This window comes from Cuculus canorus, chromosome 15, assembly GCF_017976375.1.
Source record: "Cuculus canorus isolate bCucCan1 chromosome 15, bCucCan1.pri, whole genome shotgun sequence".
Lineage (NCBI taxonomy): Eukaryota > Metazoa > Chordata > Aves > Cuculiformes > Cuculidae > Cuculus > Cuculus canorus.
The window spans coordinates 7,252,557-7,271,912 of record NC_071415.1 but is presented as its reverse complement, the minus strand read 5'-3'; the positions used below and the strand labels follow the sequence as shown (position 1 = coordinate 7,271,912).

Sequence of the window (19,356 nt, the reverse complement as noted above, 5' to 3'; positions counted from 1 at the left end):
TGGCAGCACCATGAGGCTGCCTGGCCCCAGCGCCTCGCACGCATCCCTTCACCCTACACAGCGTGGGTCCCGCTGCGCTCGAGCGGCCAGGAGGTGACTGGAGAGGCAGAAAATGACAACTCTTATTAGAGGGCTCCTGCTGCCTCCTGGGGAAGCAGAGGGAGCAAATAGTAACACCAGTGCCCACAAAGATGCGAGGAAGGCAACAGCTGCCTGCGCAGTCAGGAGCTCGTGGAAGCAGACACAAGTTACAGGAGAGCAGACCATACTCCGACAGGGTTAAGAAAGAGGAGATTACAGATTTTGGTGATAAAATAAATTCCGGCAATGGCAGATCCTGTTCCTAGGGGGACAGTGAAGATGTAAATTTGTACAAACCTTCTCCACATATATTCAACAGGTACTTCAGTACTGCACTCAGAACACTGGTGCCCATTTGTCACACAAGTAAGTGCTCTCAGTCACCGAGTAGTTGAGGACATCAGTGACTCTGACAGTTCTCAATGTCCCATCCCTGAAAAATTTATGTCAATAAAACCTGGGAAGAGGCAGAAGGAAAAATTGCCCAGCCCACTGCTCATTTCTATTCAGGCTTGGAGCTGGGGGGAGTTGCAGTGCACTGAAAAACTATAAGGGGACAAATGAGGAGCTTGATATTCAGCAATGCTGAAGAGCAGAGGTGCTCACAGGGAGCTTCCAAGTGACTGTGGCCTCAGGGAAAAACAACATGACAGCTCACAGGGGTCCCTTTTAAAAGGCCGGACACCCACCCAAACATGATGGAGCACCTGCCAAGAGCCCAGGTAGCTCCTCTTATTTGCCCACCGTCTGCCAGATGATTTGAGAGACTCCTGCTATTTAAAACTTAAAGATCCATAATGGCTGTTGCAGAGCAAGAGGAGGTGAGGAGCTTAAGCCCTGTGCAGCGGCCCCTGAGCACCCAGGGATCAGGCTCTGGAGAGCTGTAAGAAAGCTCTAACAGAACACTTGGGTGGGTGATGCAGTGCTTTGCACCAGGATGCTCTCCACTGGCACCTCAAGCCGTGCCAACATCTCTCTCATGGCACAGGGAAAAGAATAGCCAAGGAAGAGCCACCCAGGTGGCCCCATCCCAGTGGAGTGAGCGCAGTGCCCTGGCTGCTCCTCGCCTCACCCCACTGGCGCAGGCACTCGCAAGCACGAGGGCACTCGCACGCCCATGCCAGCAGAGCTCTTGGCTCACTGCGGCCTCTAAGGGAGCCGGGGAACAGCCCGAGCACTGAGCACAGCGGCACTGAGAGCTCTGGGAAGAAGTAACTTTTGCCTCCCTGCCTTTTTCCAAGTGCCAGTGGAAAGACCTGGCTGCAGGCGGGCATATGAGGACACATCCTGCGCTCGGGGGCCTGTAGATGCCAGGGATGCTCCTCTCTAGGGCATATTTCCACCCAGCTCCAGGCACACTACAGCCACGCACAGCCCTAGAGACGTGGGATCACCTCAACAGCGATGCCCTGGTATCCAGGGGAAAGGGAAAAAAAAACTTGCTTTTCCTGCTACTCTTAGGATTGCTCTAACAACTGAGAGGCATCTGATCTTCCAGGAGACTGATAGAGAGAGGAGGCTGGTATCATTATCAAGTTAATTAGAAAAACTCAAATGGAGCTTTAAACATTTTTATAATACATTTGGGCCTTTTTGGAAGGATTATTGCATCTTTTGGGTTTCCATTTCCCATTAAAGCATTCTCAGTAGTGCATATATAAAAGCCATGTGATCTTGGCTCCTTGCTGCTTTTTTTTCCTTTTTTTAAAGACATCTTTTTGGGGTGAGATTTATTAAATATTGTAATCAGTTAAATTCTGGCAGCTTAAACATTTTCTTTAATAGCCTTGTTAACTGTGGATTAGATTTAAAATCCCTGCCTCTGAACTCTTGAGCAGCAGTATTTATATGCAACGTTAAAAAAATTAAAAGCTTTACAAAGCTGTAATTACTCCTCTGCTGCAGGAGGAAAAAAACTGACTTTCCATGTTATTTTAAAGCAAAATTTCCAGCCTTGCCATTCTTGGGCGACACTACACAAGCACAATTCACTCTTCCTGAAGTACCGCTCGGACAGGGTTTGGGAAGCACTGCATGCGGAGCTCACACCACTAAAAGTGCTCCCAGCTTTGGCTTTGTGTCAGAACATGGTAAGGGAGCCGCACATCCTTGGGATGCCAAGGCACATAGAGGCCCTTGAAGGACACTGCTCCCTCTGGGAATGTCCCAGCAGGAGCAGACAGCACTGACCTGGTGAGCGAGACCTCAGCTCCATTGAAGCAAACAGTGAGCAGCCCCAGCAGGACCTCGGCAGCACTCCGGAGCACTGATGGGCACCATCTGCAGCCCCCGATACTCTCAGCACTGCATCTGAGCTCCGACTGCTCTCCAGCCCCACCGGCCTTCAAAGACCCAGGAGAGGCCAGGCTAGATTATGTTGTTAGAGACATTTTTAAGCCTTCTGGTGTATCTAAATGATGCATGTCCTGATTGTCACCACAATTGCTCTGCTGTGATTGCAGGGAGCGCTGCGCAGAGACTTGGCTGAGTGTTACTTGAACCCCAGGAAAACTTCCAGGTGCCATTAAGAACAGCTAAAACAGAAGGGAAATGCCTTTTCCCAATTCCTCCTTCCTTTCCACCAAACAGCAGGTCTTTATTGCCCCTAGGCTGAGAGAGAAAGGGGTGGTGTGGGCATGCAGGAGCTCCCCATGCCAACCCGGAGCTGCCCTGGCTCCCTCCTGGCCAGCCTCACGCACCAACATCCCGCATGGCTCCCCTCCTTCAGGTCAAAATCCCCTCTGCTGCCACCAGCAGCCCGGCTGCAAGCCCAGAGCAGTTTTGCAGGACACCAGGCAGGCCTGAAGGGTTAAGGCACTGAGCCCAGCACCAGAGCTGTGCCCGCTGTGCCCGTGGGTACCGCTGACATCCTGCACCACTGCGGATAAGATGCTCCACGCCACTGCTTCTCTATAGCAAAAGCACTGTCAACACTTGCCCTGTGGATGCTGCTGGCCTGGTTAACTCCTCCTGGCGAGGCAGTCAGCCCTGTCCTGCACTGTCCACCCCAAAGTGACCCAGGAAAGGCCATGGAGCAGCTGTGGCAGAAAGCAGCAGCACCCATTCCTCTGTCACTACATGTTAGCAGCGGTGGTATCAAAGCTGTGCAGTTGGTCCTCTTTGTTAACAAACATGTTAATGAGCTGGAGAGGGCACAGAGAGAGAGCAGTGATGTACAGAATTTGCAAATGACACCGAGTTAGGCAAGGAGGAGCAGAGCAGCACTTCAGGGGCAACCGCACCAGCCGTGGAGACGAGGGGCATGCAGGCACCACAAACACAAAGCCACGGCAAGGGAAAAGCTGCCCAGCTTCTAGAGGATGGTCTGGCTGGCAGCAGCGCTCCTGTGGGGACCTCTGCGCCCCACCATGCCACCAGCACAGGCAGGGTAGGGCAAGTCCCACATGTGGGACTGCAGTGCAGCCCATCAGCACTGCACCCACAGCCACAAAGCCTTTCTGGCCAGAAGGCAGGACCGGTTACACCCCTCTGTATGGCCTGGAATGCTGGGGAGGTCCTGAGGGCTCCCAGAGGATGCCTTGGAGTAAAGTTGCCAAGCTTGTAGGCAGTACCTTAAACTCTGGGGGGGCAAATCTGCCCCCGTGTGTGTTACAGCAGCTGCTTCCCTGTGCAAGAGCTTCTCTTCACGTGCAAGCACAGTGCACACGAGAGCAAAGCAGCCCACTCACTGCTTCAGCCTCGCCCGGGTGGGACCGAAACGCCTCAGTTAGTGTTGTTGGAAATATGAGTTTTACTGAATATTTCTAAGGAACAGAAAGTACCTTTGGGATCCTTAACTGGGTTTTAATGAAGCTTTTTGCCACTGAATGTAAGTTAATTTTCTTGGAGTGATTACCCTATCTCTAGAGGGTATTGTAGGAATAGAGGAGAACTAGAGAGGGACAAGAATAATATCAAGGACTGCAAAGATTCTCAAATAGGAGAGACAGAAAAACAGGGTAGAAACAGAAAGAATAAATTATAAATGGTCTTGAAGAGACAGTCTGGGAGCTCCTCTCATCTCACTCATAACAAAGGAAAAGAAAACATGATGTTGAATTAAAAGGTGGAACAAAGGGGAAATACTTCCCTCCTGCCAGCTGTAAAGAGCACATGAGTCTCGGCACCGCACAGCCAGCTGTGCTCCCAGGGCCTGGGAGCCTGACACGGCTTCGGTCCAGGCTGCAAACAAGCTCCCTTTCAACTCCCTGCCCACAGGAGAGGCATCTTCACTGTGTCGGAGAGGAACTCAGATTTTAGGGCTGAGTTCCCGCAGACAGACACCAGGGAAGGATGCTCCGCTGATGACAGGTGGATGCTGAGCTTCCAGCCTCGAGGTCCCAATTTCCACTCCTGGGTCTGCAGGAGGAATTCACCGGCACTGTCACCAAGCCACAAGTAAAACACAGGAATAAACAGATTTAAAATGTGCTAAAGCAGGAAGAGATGTGTGAGCAGACTTCTCCCGTCTCACAGTCAGTCCTGTGAAGCTGCCTAGTGATGGGACTGCAAGGAAAAAGAAACCCTCTTCAGTTCCACACTACAGAGCGAAGACTCTCCTTTTAAAATTCATAAACCAACACAGGCTGTAAGTTAAAAAATAAGGATCCCCTATTTACATATATCACTGCAACAACCACAGAGCTCGTTATGAATTATTTAGCATAATGCACTCTCACATCGGCCCTGCTTGCTCAGTGGCCTCCTCTCAATTAGGCATTTATGGCAGAGGGGTCAGTAATAACAGGTCACTTCGAACGTAAATAGAAGTGACACAGGGAGATATGCCAGAGCATTTATTTATACTGTTCTATTACTGTAAAAATGTGTTTATGAAGACCAATTCCTAGCATGTTTATTTGTCATGCAAAAAAACGTGTTTAGCAAAACACAAATTAAACAGCATTTACCCAGAGCAGAAGCAGTGGATTCGGGTGTTCGGAGTGTGGTGGTTCAGAGCCCCTCCTGCCCTCGACCAGATGCATGGATCTGCATGGGCACAGGGCTCGCCTGTTCCCTGCCTCCGAGCAGCAGCGGCAGGAGTTGTAGTGAAGTTTGGAGAATGTGAGGGCAGCGGACGAGGAGGCAGCGGACGAGGAGGTGCCTGTGCTGCCTGGTGGGAGCTGTATGACTGGCAGTATCACCTCTGCGCTTGGAAGCATCACCTCTGTGCTTGGGAGCATTGCCTCTGGGCTTGGAAGTATGGCTTGGCAGGATCACCTCTGAGTTTGGGATCATGCAGTCCCCAGCAAGCTCTAAGTACATGGAGATATACAGGCATGAGAAAGGAGCCAGGAGAAGTTCTTCAAATGAAACATTTTGTGGCGATGAAATAAATTTGGTGTCACGGAAATTTCTAACAGATTGAGTTTGGTTTTGCCGATTTATTTGGCTTTAAAAAGAACAGTATTTTAAGGAGAAGATTTGGTGCTTTTCCACGTGAGGCTGCTTAATAGTCTTAAAAAGCACAAATTCAGTGAGGAAATAAAATTCTTCATTTTGGACCACACTGGATACTTGGAACACTCCAGAAAGGTCAGCCTTTGTTTTGTGTTTTACAGCACTTTTTGCTTTGCTGAAGTTTTTGAAAAGCTGTTTAATGTCAAGCCAATGTTTCTGGGCTTTTTGAGTTGCAAGCAAACAGAAAAAAACAGCTTTTTACACCACTCCCTTGGACGATCTCCCAGCTGGCAGCTCTTCATCCCCTTTCTGTATAGCAGCCTCCATCCCCAGCCGATCAATCTCTGCCAGTGCAGCTCCCCAGAGCTGCCGCATGGCTCTGGCTCCCCGACACCCACAGGCAGGGCTGGGCTCCCAGTGGATGCCGTGGGTCCCCGCAGGGATCCCCCTTGAGTCTGCAATAGTCAACAAATCCATTTGCCAAGGGTGGGATTATCACGCATTGAAAACCACATTGCTGCCCAAAGGGTCTCCTTGCCGGCAGGTTCTGTGCTCTGGGCCCATCCCAGCGCAAAATGAGGGAGCAGAGAGCAGGACCAGGGTCCCTGCACTGAGCACAGGCCCCTATGAATGTGTCTCTGCTCCCTTTGTCCCTGCGAGGGTGCATCTGGCCCAGCCTCACTTTGCCTTTGCAAAAGGCAGCTCTGAATTAAAAGCCCCACAGGGAAGGACAGCACTGGATCTGTCGCCGATCCATCTCTCCCTCCAGGAAGCCTCAAGGAGGGCTGTTGGGAGGGCAATCCTGCTGGCTGCGGAACGGGGCTGGGTCACCCTGCCACCACGGGATGGGGCTGGGGGTCCCACACACGCAGCAGCCAGCACCTCGCCTGGGCTCAGCCATGGTTTTCCCCGTGATCTGCTATTAGCCCTGTATGGGAGGTGATGATAACAAGCCATTAATGGGAATCTGTTTGAGTGCCACTGTGTGGCAAGACTGTAAATTAATGGCTGTTTCATTTATTGTCATTTTATTCATAACAAGATGCTGATTTTCCCCCCGGGATAATGAAATTGGTCTGTAAGAACCATAAATCCTCACTGTGGTGTGAGGCTGGAGCAAGGTGTTGGATTAACGGGGTAATGACAGAGGTGTGAGAGCTCATGAATCGCATGGCTGCGGGCACAATGGGTGGCCGTGCCGGGTGGGGCCATGCCAACACCCGCACCAGGGCATTCCTAAGGCTAAAGGCGAGTTATTTCAGATGTCAGACCAGAAAGATCCAAATGCCCCCTCCTGACATGCTCTCGGTGCCTTGCATTTTCTGCCCATGGAAAATCATTTTTTAAAGGCAAACCTGTCAGAATGAAACGGCCCAGGATCTTCCTGACCTTCAGCCCCATCAGGGCTACCCCAGCCAGATGCTGCCTGGCCTGCCTGCGGCATGAGCCGTGCAGGGTCAGCCAGGAGGGAGGATTGATGGCTTCTGCTCCCTCCACCTGCAGCATAAAACAAAAACATACGCTGGAAATCTATCGGGTCTATTGAGCTGAAATGCTTCCTTTGCTACGTGATCTCTGCCGTTCCCAGGACCATCGGCCAAGGGCATTCAGTCTGTGGGCAAGTATGACTTAAAAAAACCAACCGCCTTGGAATGAAAATGAAAAAGGAGTATATTCTCATAATTAAGTCTTTAAATGGAAAAATAGAGCTCTTAGGACGATGACAACCCCCTCCATCCTGCTGCACAGGTGGAATCAGCACTGGGGAGAAACATGCCTCTCCTCACACCTGTCCCTGTAGTGAGCCGGCTGCAGTGATCCGGGCAGCCAGACGGCTGCGGGCGGTCACCGACCCAAGTGCTCGCTTCCCTGGTCACACCAGCGTGACACCACCTTCTCACACCCCCTGAGTGCTCTGAGCCTGGTGTCTGCTGCAGCGTGTGCTCCTTCCCCGCTCCCCTCATCCTGCTCTCAAAACAATCCCACCAGGCTGAGTCACCTGTACCCAGCGCAAGGCAGAAAAGTGTGCCAGCGGGGGGCCTGGGCAGAAAACCACCCGCTGCCCAGGACTGCCCGGAGGCAGCAAAAGGGTCCCTGCGGCAGAGGAGGGCAATGGGGCAGAAACCCCTGGGACCCCCCGCTGCTCCCACAGAGCCCTCTGCCAACCTGCACCTCCTGCAGCCGAGCAGTGAGAAGGCCTCACAGCTTGCTTCTTCCCCCCTGCATAATTCAGCAGAGATATCATTTTAAATATTGCTATTTTTCTCACTCAGATATGAGAAATATTAACTGGCCAAACTCTGCTGTGGCTGTCACCATCCTTTTAGCAGTGTGATTGCCAGTGGGGGATTTATAGTCCTCCATGCACCTGGGTTATTTGAGTTTTGCTTTGCTGCAGGGCCAGGGCAACAATAAATTTCCTTCTCCTCTGGAACATGCTCTAACCTCTCATTTTCTAATAAAGTGTTAAACCTTGGAGCAACCCACACTGGCCTTGGTGCTTGAGAGGACAGGAGCTTCAGCTGCGCCGAGCAGCTGCCTGCCATGGGCTGGAGGGCACCGTGGTGGGGCAGCACGGCAACTCCCGCAGTGGCTCTGATGAATTCTGGGTCCTCTTTCCAGGAAAGCCCCCACCCCAGGCAGAGGTTGCATCCTGCCCGTCCCCAGCAGCCCTGCACCCCAGCTGGGGTGGTGATGCAGGGAACAGCGTGCCAGGCCCTGCAGCACCGCTCCTGTCAGCCTGCCCTGCGCAGCGAGCGGCTGGGGTGAGCAGCTCACCCGAGCAAGGGTGGTCAAAACACTCTGAGCAAAACTGAGGATGGTGATGATGAGGCACAAGTGTGATGCCGTTCAGACAGTGGCCACCCGCAAGCCAGAGAAGCGCTTGAAGGCATTAGAGGGGAAATGCAGGACAAGCCCCTACACCCGCTCAGGGAGACCTGACCAGGACAGAGCGACAAGCGGGAAGCGGCTTGGGGAGCTCACACCTCACGGATAGTGAATCCCCACCCCACGGACGGTGCATTCCCACCTCACGGACGGCAGCTACCCACCCCACGGACAGTGCCACCGCACGGACGGCGCATCCCCATGCCCACTCCAGCCCACGCTCTGCCGCACACAGTGGGCTCAGCCCTGGCTGGCCAGAGGCAGAGGGACTGTGAGAGCCCACCAGCAGCACAGCACCCATCATCACAGGAGGGTTCAGTGTCTAAGGAAGAGTCCTAGCAGCAGCCTGTCCTGCCTGTGCCACCCACAGCCCCTCCCTGCTGCCTGCAGGGCCTCGGGAGAGGCTGCCGGGTATGAGGGATGCAGGGGGCGATGGATGGTGTGGCTGCTGCTGCTGCTCTCATTACAGTAACGGAGCGGCCGCAGCACCAGGCTTTTACCGGCTGAGCTGCTCAGTGAATTACGACACGGTTCTGCATCGTGGTAATATGATTTTTTCAATATATTCTGTTTGGATTGGCAGGTTGGTCTCACTCTTTCTCAACTGACTGATAAAGCACTAGACAGGGGATTAGTCCTCTTGGAAGCTAAAGAAAGAGGTAATTTGGGTTGTTTATAGCCTGCAGGGGTAGAATCAAAATGTACAATACTGAGAGAGTCAAACTTTTACAGCACGCGGCACAGCTATAACTCAGAGCAAGTATCAAACATTACAGTCCCGTGAAATGCATTCCCGTGACAAAAGGCTGGAAAGGCAGGAAGAATGAGAGGAATTAATCTGTTCTTGGGACAAATATTGTAATGAAGATGGGAAATGCCATGAACATTAACCCCTGCCTGGGCCGGTTTTAGCATCGGACTGTCTGGCCCAGAGTCTCGCCTCTGCACTTCAGGCAGTGCCAGAAGTGACCAAGGCACCAGAGACGCTGCTTGTTCCACATTGGGGCAGCCCCAGCCTGACCTTGGCTTTTCTGCATTAAAACAGTAACAGCTTCCCCTCAACCGGGCTTTGCTGGATTTTCATAGCTATTAAATCTAATTGCTGAGATAGAGTTATAAAATTATAATTTTCACCATGCAATTTAGATGGAGTAACCAGTTGCCTATTTCTGTGATTATCCCTGATTATTAAATGAACAGCTGCCTCCAAATATGTTTGCAACCAACTAATTCAATGAGTGCATGTGTCTGAATATTCATGCCCGTGATTCGCGGCACAGACTTTTTTAAGACTTTTTCACTGTGGCGTTAAAAGTTAATTTATCCTGGCAATTTAAATAAACACACTCCCATCAGCCTTGTTTAGGGCTCCAGACTTTAGCACTGAGTTTGGCAGGAAGCGAAGGTGTCCCAGGCTCTGCCTCAGCGCCGCTCACAGCAGAGCTCTTTCCGTGGAGGCAGACGTCAGGGTCAGTGTCAATTCCAGACTTCTCCCATGTCTTGTTTGCGGGTTTGACAACCCTTCTCTGCATAGCACTAACAAAATGTGACACTCCACAGTCTGTTTGTTTTAGCTTTTCCACTAAATTTCGCAACCACACCAAGGAGCCAAGAAATAACCTGCCCTCCCCAAGCACTGAAATATGGATCAGGCTGGCCAGCATGACAGCAAGCAAGCAGCTCCCCCAGCCTGCCTGGCCATTGTCGAGCCGAGGACTGGTTCACAGAGCTCTGCAGTCATCATTCCATCAGGAATTTCATTTTCCTTCCGTTAAAGGAGGTGCCCTGAGCCCCTTGCAGCCAGCCAGGGTAACGGGCAGAGGGCTGGGAGCATCCCTGCGGTTTCCAGCCTGAGTGCACAGGGAATGGCTATGGAGCACACCCACAGCAGCGAGCTACCACCACACCAGGAGCCACGCAGATGGAGTGGGACACAGCCAGTGCCCTTCACACAGCATCTGACCACTCCCAGCCACTGCTCCTGTCTCAGACAGCACGGAATGGGGCAAAGCCAGGGTCTGTCTCTGCATGGGATAATGGCCACGCGCCCTGGCATGGTCTACAGGAACATTAACTGCATTTCTTGTACTTAAATGTCTGAGCACTCTTCAGATAAGCTGCACTCATCCTGACTGGTAGAACACGTTAATATTCATGGCAGGATACATATTGTTTAAAAACAAGTATTACCCTGTAAGAGAAGCAAGTGCCCAAGAGTAGTTATTCCACCCGACACTGCTCACACCACAATGAACCAGAGCTGCCCCTGGGGTCTCCCAGCCTCCGTGGCAGCGTGCAGCCTCTGGAGCCTGACAGAAACCTCTGGCACTTGGGAACGTGCTGGGATTTACATACTTACTGGAGAGAAACAGCTGCTGCTCAGGAAGAGGCATGGCTCTCGGGATGCATTTCTGAGGTGCCTGTTAGGCAAATGCTCACATCTGCGATGCTGGGGTTCTCCAGGCAATCCATCCTCTCTCTTCCGTGGAACGCAGGCAGCCGCTCAGCTGGAACAGGCAAGCAGAGCCTAGTCTGGGGCAGTGACTTGTGCAACCTCTGACTGCAAAGCCTTCCTCAAATCCTCACAGCCATGTCCCTTGGCAAGCAATCACCATCTAAGAAAAAAATATTTTAAAAGCTTTTATTAAAGATTCAAGAAAAAAAAAGAAGAGAAAAATCTGTTAAGGTATTTGAAATGTAAAGTAGGGCTTTCATTTTAACAGCATCCCTGATGCCTTTTGTCTCCTCCCGTATAGAGGTTTCACAAGAACATACACAATTTGACAGACTTTCAGATGATATTAAAGAAGCAACATCTGATTGTGGGGGGAAAGAAACTGTTTAACCAAAAGGGGTAGAGCTGTTGGACTCCGACCTGCTGCTTTGCAGAACCAGCCAGACGAATGCTGATGGAAAGGAAAGGCTAAGCGGGTCCTGGCAGTGCGCTGCAGCCTTGGCCAGAGCCAGAAGCCCACCCCACACGGAGCCTTCCAGGCAGCACTGGGTCCTTCTCACTGCTTACCCCTTGCCCGCAGGCTGGCAGGTCTGGATCACCTTATGGGAGATGGGGAGGAACAGGAAAGGAGAGAGGCATGCAGAGGGAGGGTAGCAGGCAGGCACAGGCATGCGCCCATGCCAATGGCCATGTGCCCTCTGGGGACTCCTGGCCCCGGCGCTGGGATGGGGCCGTGGTGAGCACCAGCTGTGCCAGGGCTCGGGCAGAGCCAGGGGCCGGGGACTGTGCTGGAGACAGAAGCGAGCAGAGGAACCCAGCAAAGCGGAGATTAGGGCAAGGGAATGGAAGGGAAGGGGATCTACCAGCACCTCCTGTAATGAAGCTGTTCCCCTCATCTGGAAAATGTGTTCTTTGGTTTTGTCTCCACTGGTCCTGGCAACCTTCAAACGCACCAGTTTCTCAACAGTGAATTTCTTGCAGGAAATGAACACAACAGGCAGGCACAGGGATTCAGTCACATTGCCAGCCGGAGCATGGGTCCCAGGACACAGGCAGGGATGGGTGACTCCTGAGACAAGGTCTGGGCCCATCCATCTGCTCTGCCACACTGCCGGGGAACCACAGCTGGAGTTGAGCCACTGAACAAAGCCCATGCAGGCTGCCCATGCTACGTCCTGCCATCGCCCACGCCCTGCCAGAGGCCGTCGGCACTGCACGGCGCCCACTCCCTCTCCTCGTCCATATGCCCCATCTCCACCGCTCCCACAGCTGGCCTGGCACACAGCAGCTCCCAGCTGCACGATGCCGTGCGGAGGACTGGGTGCCACCAGCACCTTGCTGAGTCCGAGCATCTCTGGCACCCATGGCTCCCGCTGGCCGAGCCCTCCCTGCCCGCAGCCCCAGCCCCCAGGGCCATCCCAGCCCGGCAGGGCAGAGCAGGGGCTTGGGCAGGGACGCTGCTCTCTTGGAGCTGGGGAGACAGAAACAAGCATCAAGAAACGCTCCTGCTGTTCTAACAACAAGCGATAGATTAAAAAGCTAGTTAAAAATTCATCCAAGAGAGGCAGAGCTTCCCAAGCATATCAGAGTTAATATTTATAAAGGGGATTGTTGCTCAGTCGCAATTATCCTAAAAGCTTGGTACAATTGACGCATTGGAGAAACCACGAACACGGGCACGTCAGGGGAAAACCGTTCCCTGTGACCGCTAACAAAATGCAATCAGATCTGCAACATGTGGAGCCAATTGATTTTCAACAAGTTATACAATGTAAACAGATGATTGATTCTCGGTGCCTTTTATTTCTGAGCAAGCAGCCAGAAATCTCTCCAGCTACTCCGAGCAGGTAAGGCTGGTGGTAAACAAGGGCTGCAGAGGGGCAGCGTGCAGTCCTTTCATCAGCCTAAGAACAGCAGGAGCTTTGATTTTTTTTCCCCCTCCAGCCCCTTGAGCAGCCACTAAATAATCAACAATTCCTCAAGTAAGCAACCCCCCAACCATGGGAAATCTTTTTGTTGCCAGTGGCCATATTGGACCAGCTTCTGTCTTCAACGAGAGGCAGGAGGGTTTTTTTATCGCTTTTGCATTTTGCTCCTCTGATGTCTCCAGCTTTCCTCTGATTTACCCGAGACAGATGAGACAGGAATATCTCCAAGAGCTTTATCGCTTCTCTCCATCAGCACAGCTGCTAAGTCAACAGTGCAGTGGTGTGTGTCTGCACCGGCAACAGAGGTTACTCAAACCATTCTCTGCTCCCAATGAAACCAATAACCTACACTCCACTGCATCGCCTCAGCTCCTGAACCGTGGCCCTGGTTATGTCAAATTAAATCTCAGCCCAACACCAGCAGACTGCCAATGTCAGCGTGCACCCTGGGCACCCCGGGAGCTGGGGCTGCAGCACCCACACCTCCACTGGAGGGGCCGTGGGAGCCGCAGGTCACTGGGGTGCCGCTCACTGGCTTGGCTCATCTCACCTCCTGGCCCAGCCACCACTTCCAGGGCCAGTGCCAGGACGTGAGGAGCACAAGGGCTGTCGCTCGGAGAGCTGCATGCACATCCTGCAAAGGTGACGCAGATTCTCCGCACACCTCCTGCTGCCCTGGCCATGCACCATGACACTGCTCTCGGCACAGGCTGGTCTGTGCAGGCTCTGCTGAAACCCTGCACCCATCCCATCCACAGCTCTCTGCTCTTCCAAGGATGCCAGTGACCTTGTGCTGTGGCCTCAGAGGTGCCAAGCTGCCACCCTGGCACAGGTGCCCAGGCAGCTCCTCCCCACACCGGGGACAGCACGGGTGTCTCCTGGCACATCCAGCTTGCAGGGCTGCAGCCACTTGCCCGGCCACTGGGACCACGTCCTTCCCAGAAAGAAGCCTCCTCTCTCCAGGGGCCTCTTGCTGGGCACTCATGGACCCTTGCCCTAGGGTCTGGCAGAGGCGACAGAGCTGCGAGGCTCCCTGCGTGTGCAGCACGGTGTCGTCTGCCTGCAGCCACCCCAGCGGCATTTGCGGCGGCACATACGCTGTGTGGTGGGTTTGTGGTGCCTGCAGCGTGGTGCGCGGCTGACAGGCATGATGCCTGCTCCGGGTGCCAAAGTCTGGCACGATTCCCCACAAGTGGGCACAAATTCATCCTAAAACTCAAACAAAGGAGGAGGCAGCGAAGTCGTTGCTTGCGTGGGTGCTGAGAGATTCCTGCACAGAGAGGGACTTCGCCAGGGCCAGGAGATTTTCAGCTTAAAATTAAAACATTCCTTTTTTAAAGCAGATTAAAACTCATTATGAAAGCAACCAGGAACATCTGCGATCTCACAGCAAAGACTTCCCTGGCTCTTCTAGCAATTGCCCTGTTCCCATTACAGTGTCAGCAAAATTCTGTTGCAAGCTTGCAAGATATTTATATTTCAAATAATTTTTACAGAGCTTAACTTTGAATTGTGAGCTGTTTTTTTCTGCTTAAGTATTAATTGCATGTGTGTGTCCAGTGCCAAGCCTTATTGCCATGTAATCTGTACAACGTAATTAACCATGTAGAAATCGTAACACATCGCGTTTGGAGGAGTTACATCCAGTTAATCTAATTGACTAATAACATGTTTTCATTTAGCAACACGTACTGTATTTCCAGTGATTGAATTAATGTCATGTTAACGGCTGCTTTTTGCAACAACATTTGGCATAAATTGCATTAAAAATTGATGTTGGTACAAATGTATTTTGAATACAGCTCAGCATGTGGTCTGGGAAAACGCTCCTGTTGTTTATTAAATAAGCTCAGTTCACAAGTGCACTCAAGAGGACCAGCACCGCACATGCCCTGCCCGCCTGCAGGCAGGACCCAGGTGGGACCACTGTGGACCCCGGTCCTACCTGTGCCCCAGCCATCCCGGCTGTGAAGGATGGGCTCTCCTCACTCCCTTGGGCTTGCAGGGCCAGCTTCCCTGCACAGGCACCTGGAACAGGTTTGAAAAGGAATCTCTGCTGATGGACAGCCTGCGCAGGAAAGCTCTGGGCGCCTGCTGGGGTGGAGGCAGATCTGGAGACACAATTAGCCGTGTCCCTCAGTAAATTGCCCACCACTGTGCCTGTCTGGGCTGCCCCTCTCCCACGGTGGCTGCGAGGACAGAATGAAAACATGCTCCACAGCTGCCTCCTTGCTTCCCACCTGTACTTGCACGTGGTCCTGAGGGAGGCAGATCGATGCGCCTGCAGCTGGGAGACCAACACTCACTTTGACCGCTTGCGGGAAACAAATCGAATCGTACCAACCAGGCTCCTCTCACCCTGCTTTCCATCCTCAGAGGCATGAGGAGAGCAGGCAACCACAAGACTCTGTCTGTGGGATTGCAGCCAGAGGCCAGAAGCGCCCCAGACTCCTGCCACCCACACAATGAAGGAACACAAAGCTCACCCCCACACCAAGGGCAGCTCCAGAACCAGCCTAGTCTGGGGTGATGGGTGGAGAGCCCAGTTAAGAGCAAGTGCTGCACGCAAGTGAAAGCTGCAGTAGGGGCTACAGTGTCTTTGCGGGCTGGCTCGTTTGGTTTTCACGTCTCATCAACCCCTACCTTCAATCACAGCCTAAAGCAAAAATATGGAAATCAGGGGCAGGGAATGTGCTGGCAGCACCACAGCCTGGAGCTCTCTGGATGTGCCCATCACAGCATCACCCGTGCCAGCCCAGCGGGAACAGGAGTGGTGAGGGCACAACCACCCTGCACACACTCACCCGCCCTGGCAGATTCCCCCACTGTCCTCAGCTGCACCCCCAGGCACTGTCCCACCAGGATGCCTCAGGTCTGGGGAATCTTCTGCATGCATTTCAAATGTGCTTAAATAAAAAATCAGCTCCTCAGGCTGCAGCACAGGCTGTGCAGGGAGAGAAAGGCAGAGCTCCCGGGGCTGCCAAGCTCCCCGTCAGCGCTGGTGGGCTCAGCAGACTCTTGGATCGACATGTAAGGGTCTCGCTCAGCAGTGCAGGGACAGCAGCAGTGCGGTGCCTCTCCACTCACATGCACAACCCCTCATTCCTCCTCACAGTGGTTCAGGAATTCCTTTTTTTCTCTGCGGTGAATAAATAACAAGAGCTGCGGTTTGATTCTGCATGGCAAAGATGCTGCTTTGAGGGCTGCCTGTGATCCCTCGGAGCCTGCTGGCTCTGCCTGTGTTGCACATCACTAGTAGAGAGGAAAATAATGGTTGTGAGATTCAAGGCACAAAGCGTGGACTGTCAAAGAAAATGGTAAGCCCACGCGGGCTTTTTCCTTTTGTGCTTTAGTTTACGTAGAGAGTCTTGAGTTTTGTTATTTACAGGTTGTGTCTTTTCTAATTCCTTTGACTGGTCCTTAAGTGGTGGTAGGGACATGCCAGCCTGGGAACGGCTCAAGAGGTGTCACAAACAAAGCCACAGACTGTTTCAGATCCAGTGTTTCCTCTGCACTGAATTATCTGCAATGCACGCATTTAGAAATTAGAAGCAGGACTGCCACACTGGTGCCACCCCCTCCTCAGGCCAGTCTTAGCTGCTGGATGGCACTGAGGTTTCTGTCTTTGTCCTCCTCAGTGCCTCCTCCTCCTCGGTCACCCCAGGCCGTACCCTGCTTACTACTGTCATGGCTCACTTCATTTCAGGACAGCCAAACAGACTACCCAGCCCTTCTGTGTATCTTGAGATATCTGGGAAACAGAGAAGATGCAACTTCTCTGCCTCAGAGGGACAGCAGCTGCTTGCAGGTGGCAGCAGCAGTGCCCACAGCCCAGCACTGCGATCCTGGTGGATAAGGAGAGCCCTTACCAGGAACAGGAGGTGCCTCCTCCCTTTCTCCAGTGCTGCTGTGGGCAGGGTGATAACAGGCATTCAGGCATTTCAACTCCACTTAATCTCCAGCTCTTTCTTCACTGCTCAACAGGTGTGGGCAGAGGGCAATGCCAGTGCTGGGAGGCTGCCCCAAGCACCTCAGAGGCAGAAGAGACCCCCCGAGTCAGAGACAACGTGTACTTCAGATTGCTACGGTGCTGCTGGAGGACTAGAAGCAAGGCTGTGGGATAAAGATCTGGAAAGCCAGAAGGAACCTGAGAAGCTCAGGCCTGAAGTCCGCTTCCACTCCAGCCTCAGCCTCCCCAGTTTCTGCCTGCACAAACCCCGCATCTCTGCTCTCATCTCGCTGCGGAAGGATCTTCCCTTGAGCACCTTTCCAAGCTCCTTGCCTCTGACCAGCACTTTCTCACAGCGCTTTCTCTCCCTACCCCATATTTCTCACTACACGGAACAGATGAGCTGTGTTCTGCGTCTTTTCAGTAACCACAGCTCCATCCTCCAAAAAACAAGGCAGGCAAAGCCTCGGTGCTTCTGCACCCAGAGCACAGGCACTGCCTGCTCGCTGGGATCATGTTTATAAGGACCACAGCTCCACTATTGATTATGGGTTTTGAACAATTTAAAATCAATTAAAGAGGAACATCTGCACATAGTTAGGACATAACACCAAACACTTCCTACAGAGCCAGAGCAAACCACGTTCCCCAGGAAGATGGATCCAAGTTGGAAAAACACAGCAAACCCAGCAGGATATTGGGGGCCACAGCACAGAGAAGCTCAGAGCTGGTGAATGAGATTCACAGATCTGCACATCGCACTTCCACTGAACAACTAGACAGTCTCTGGACGATGTGACTGCTGGTTACCAGCCCTGTGGATGGAGAACGTACTTTATGTAAAGCAACAGCTAGAATGAGATTTATTGGAGAAAATTGTATCTAACATCACAGTGAGTGAACTAAACGCTTAAAGGTCACATTTTTAAGCAAGTCCAAATAGAACACATATCACAGAAGTTGTGACTGGCATTTTTACTTTAAAAGAGCTCCTTTTGTCTCCTTTAAGGTTTGTGAACAAATTCAGTGCTCCTAAACACGGCCATAACGGCAGGAGGGGGGCAGGGGGACGCAGGGAGCTTAGTGGGCACTGCAGTGTCCACATCCAACAGAAACTTTTTCCCCTGTTTCTCCTTGATGGATTCAAAATCCTGATTTTTTTGACCCTATACCCAGCAGTGCATTCTGTTCCCACTGAGATGGAGGGGGTTTGTTTAAGATGCCTGTAAAAGCCAAGGAAAAATGCACAGGACAATTGTTGGTTGTAGTGGCATTTGTCTGGGAGCCCGGAAAGCAGGAAAACAAGGTACAGATACATTTGTGTAGACAACAGCTTGATACCTTGTCTACTCACAGACATTTTCCATGCCTTTATAAAATCATATTTTCACCGTTCCTACATTGCAGCAAAACCCAAGGGGCTGTAAGAGCCTCCACAAGTGACCTGTGAGCTGGGTGTGTTCCACAGCTTTGGGGGGAGAAAGTTTCCCTTCCTTAGTTTGCTGTCTTCTTTGCAGGTTACACAGGCTTAATTTTCCACCTCTCATCCAGTTGCTGCTCATTAGCACCACGGGCAAACATCCCCACTCATAATCTTCACTACAGCGGAGGGATGTACAGGGGCTCAGTTACAACTTCCGTCATCACCAGATTTAATCCTTGGCACCCACAGCCTGCGCAGGTGTAACAAAGAGCTGCCTGCAGCGCACGTGCCACGCAGCGCAATCTGCCTGCGCAGCTCGAACGCAGCTTGCGCACAGCAAGGGAAGCAGAAACGTCCTACAGATTACGTTTGAGCCGGCAGAGACGTGGCGAGAAAGGCAATGCCAAGCCGCGAGGCAAGCGGTGCAGCAGGGAACAGCCATTGCTTTGGGCATAACTGCTGGAAAACAAACCCCAAACGGGGAATCGGCAGTGAGTAAGGAGGCTTGGAGCGGGCTGGTGCCACCGGCAGGGAATGCTGCTGCCCTGGAGCCCTTGGCATACTGCAAACAGAGCCGATCTCTGCAGGTTTCAAAGGCAAAGCAGAGATTCTAGTTCCACCTGAGATGTGGCACAAACAGAGCCAAGAGCCCCAGCTCACTGGGATGTGCCTTGCTCATCCCCAGCATGTCATCGCACTCAGCATCCTTCTTGAAATCTCTGCGAAACAAAGCACACCCAGAAAGACTTAAATCATGGAACCACACAGCAATCAAAACTCACGTTCATAACAGTCATTAGTGCTGATTCTCACACTCTTTACATAGGAGCGGCATGTAATAATCATTTCCAATGAAATTACGCTTCTCCAAGGTGCATTAACCGCTTTTATCCACCCAATTAATTGGACCCATCTCTGCCGCATGGAGCAGAGTTACATCACTCCAGAGGGAAAGCAGACAGTTAATAAAACATGTTGCTGTGGCACTAATGCAGGAACACTTGGCTACCTAACACGTCCCCTCACATGAACACTTGGTGCATATCGTCCACTCAAACACAGACACGTGGCTTTACCTATACACACAGTCACACTCACTTGGCCAGCAAGCGGTCATCTGCTCTTGGAATGAATGAATGGCTGTAGGCAAGCACGTTTTGCACCACTGACATCTCCAGAAGAGATGTCCTCCAAGTCCGGTACTGTCATCCAACATTCCTGGCTTCTTAGG

The 19,356-nt window shown here is 52.2% G+C and overlaps 1 long non-coding RNA gene across 1 annotated transcript in view; it reads right to left on the bottom strand.

The window, feature by feature from the left end:
* The window catches only part of LOC128853754 (uncharacterized), a 124,770-nt gene that overhangs the window by 21,152 nt on the left and 84,262 nt on the right, over window positions 1-19,356 (bottom strand). Inside the window, exon 2 of the long non-coding RNA XR_008452481.1 lies at window positions 10,730-10,985. This is a non-coding gene — a long non-coding RNA (uncharacterized LOC128853754). The remainder of the gene's footprint in view (window positions 1-10,729; window positions 10,986-19,356) is intronic.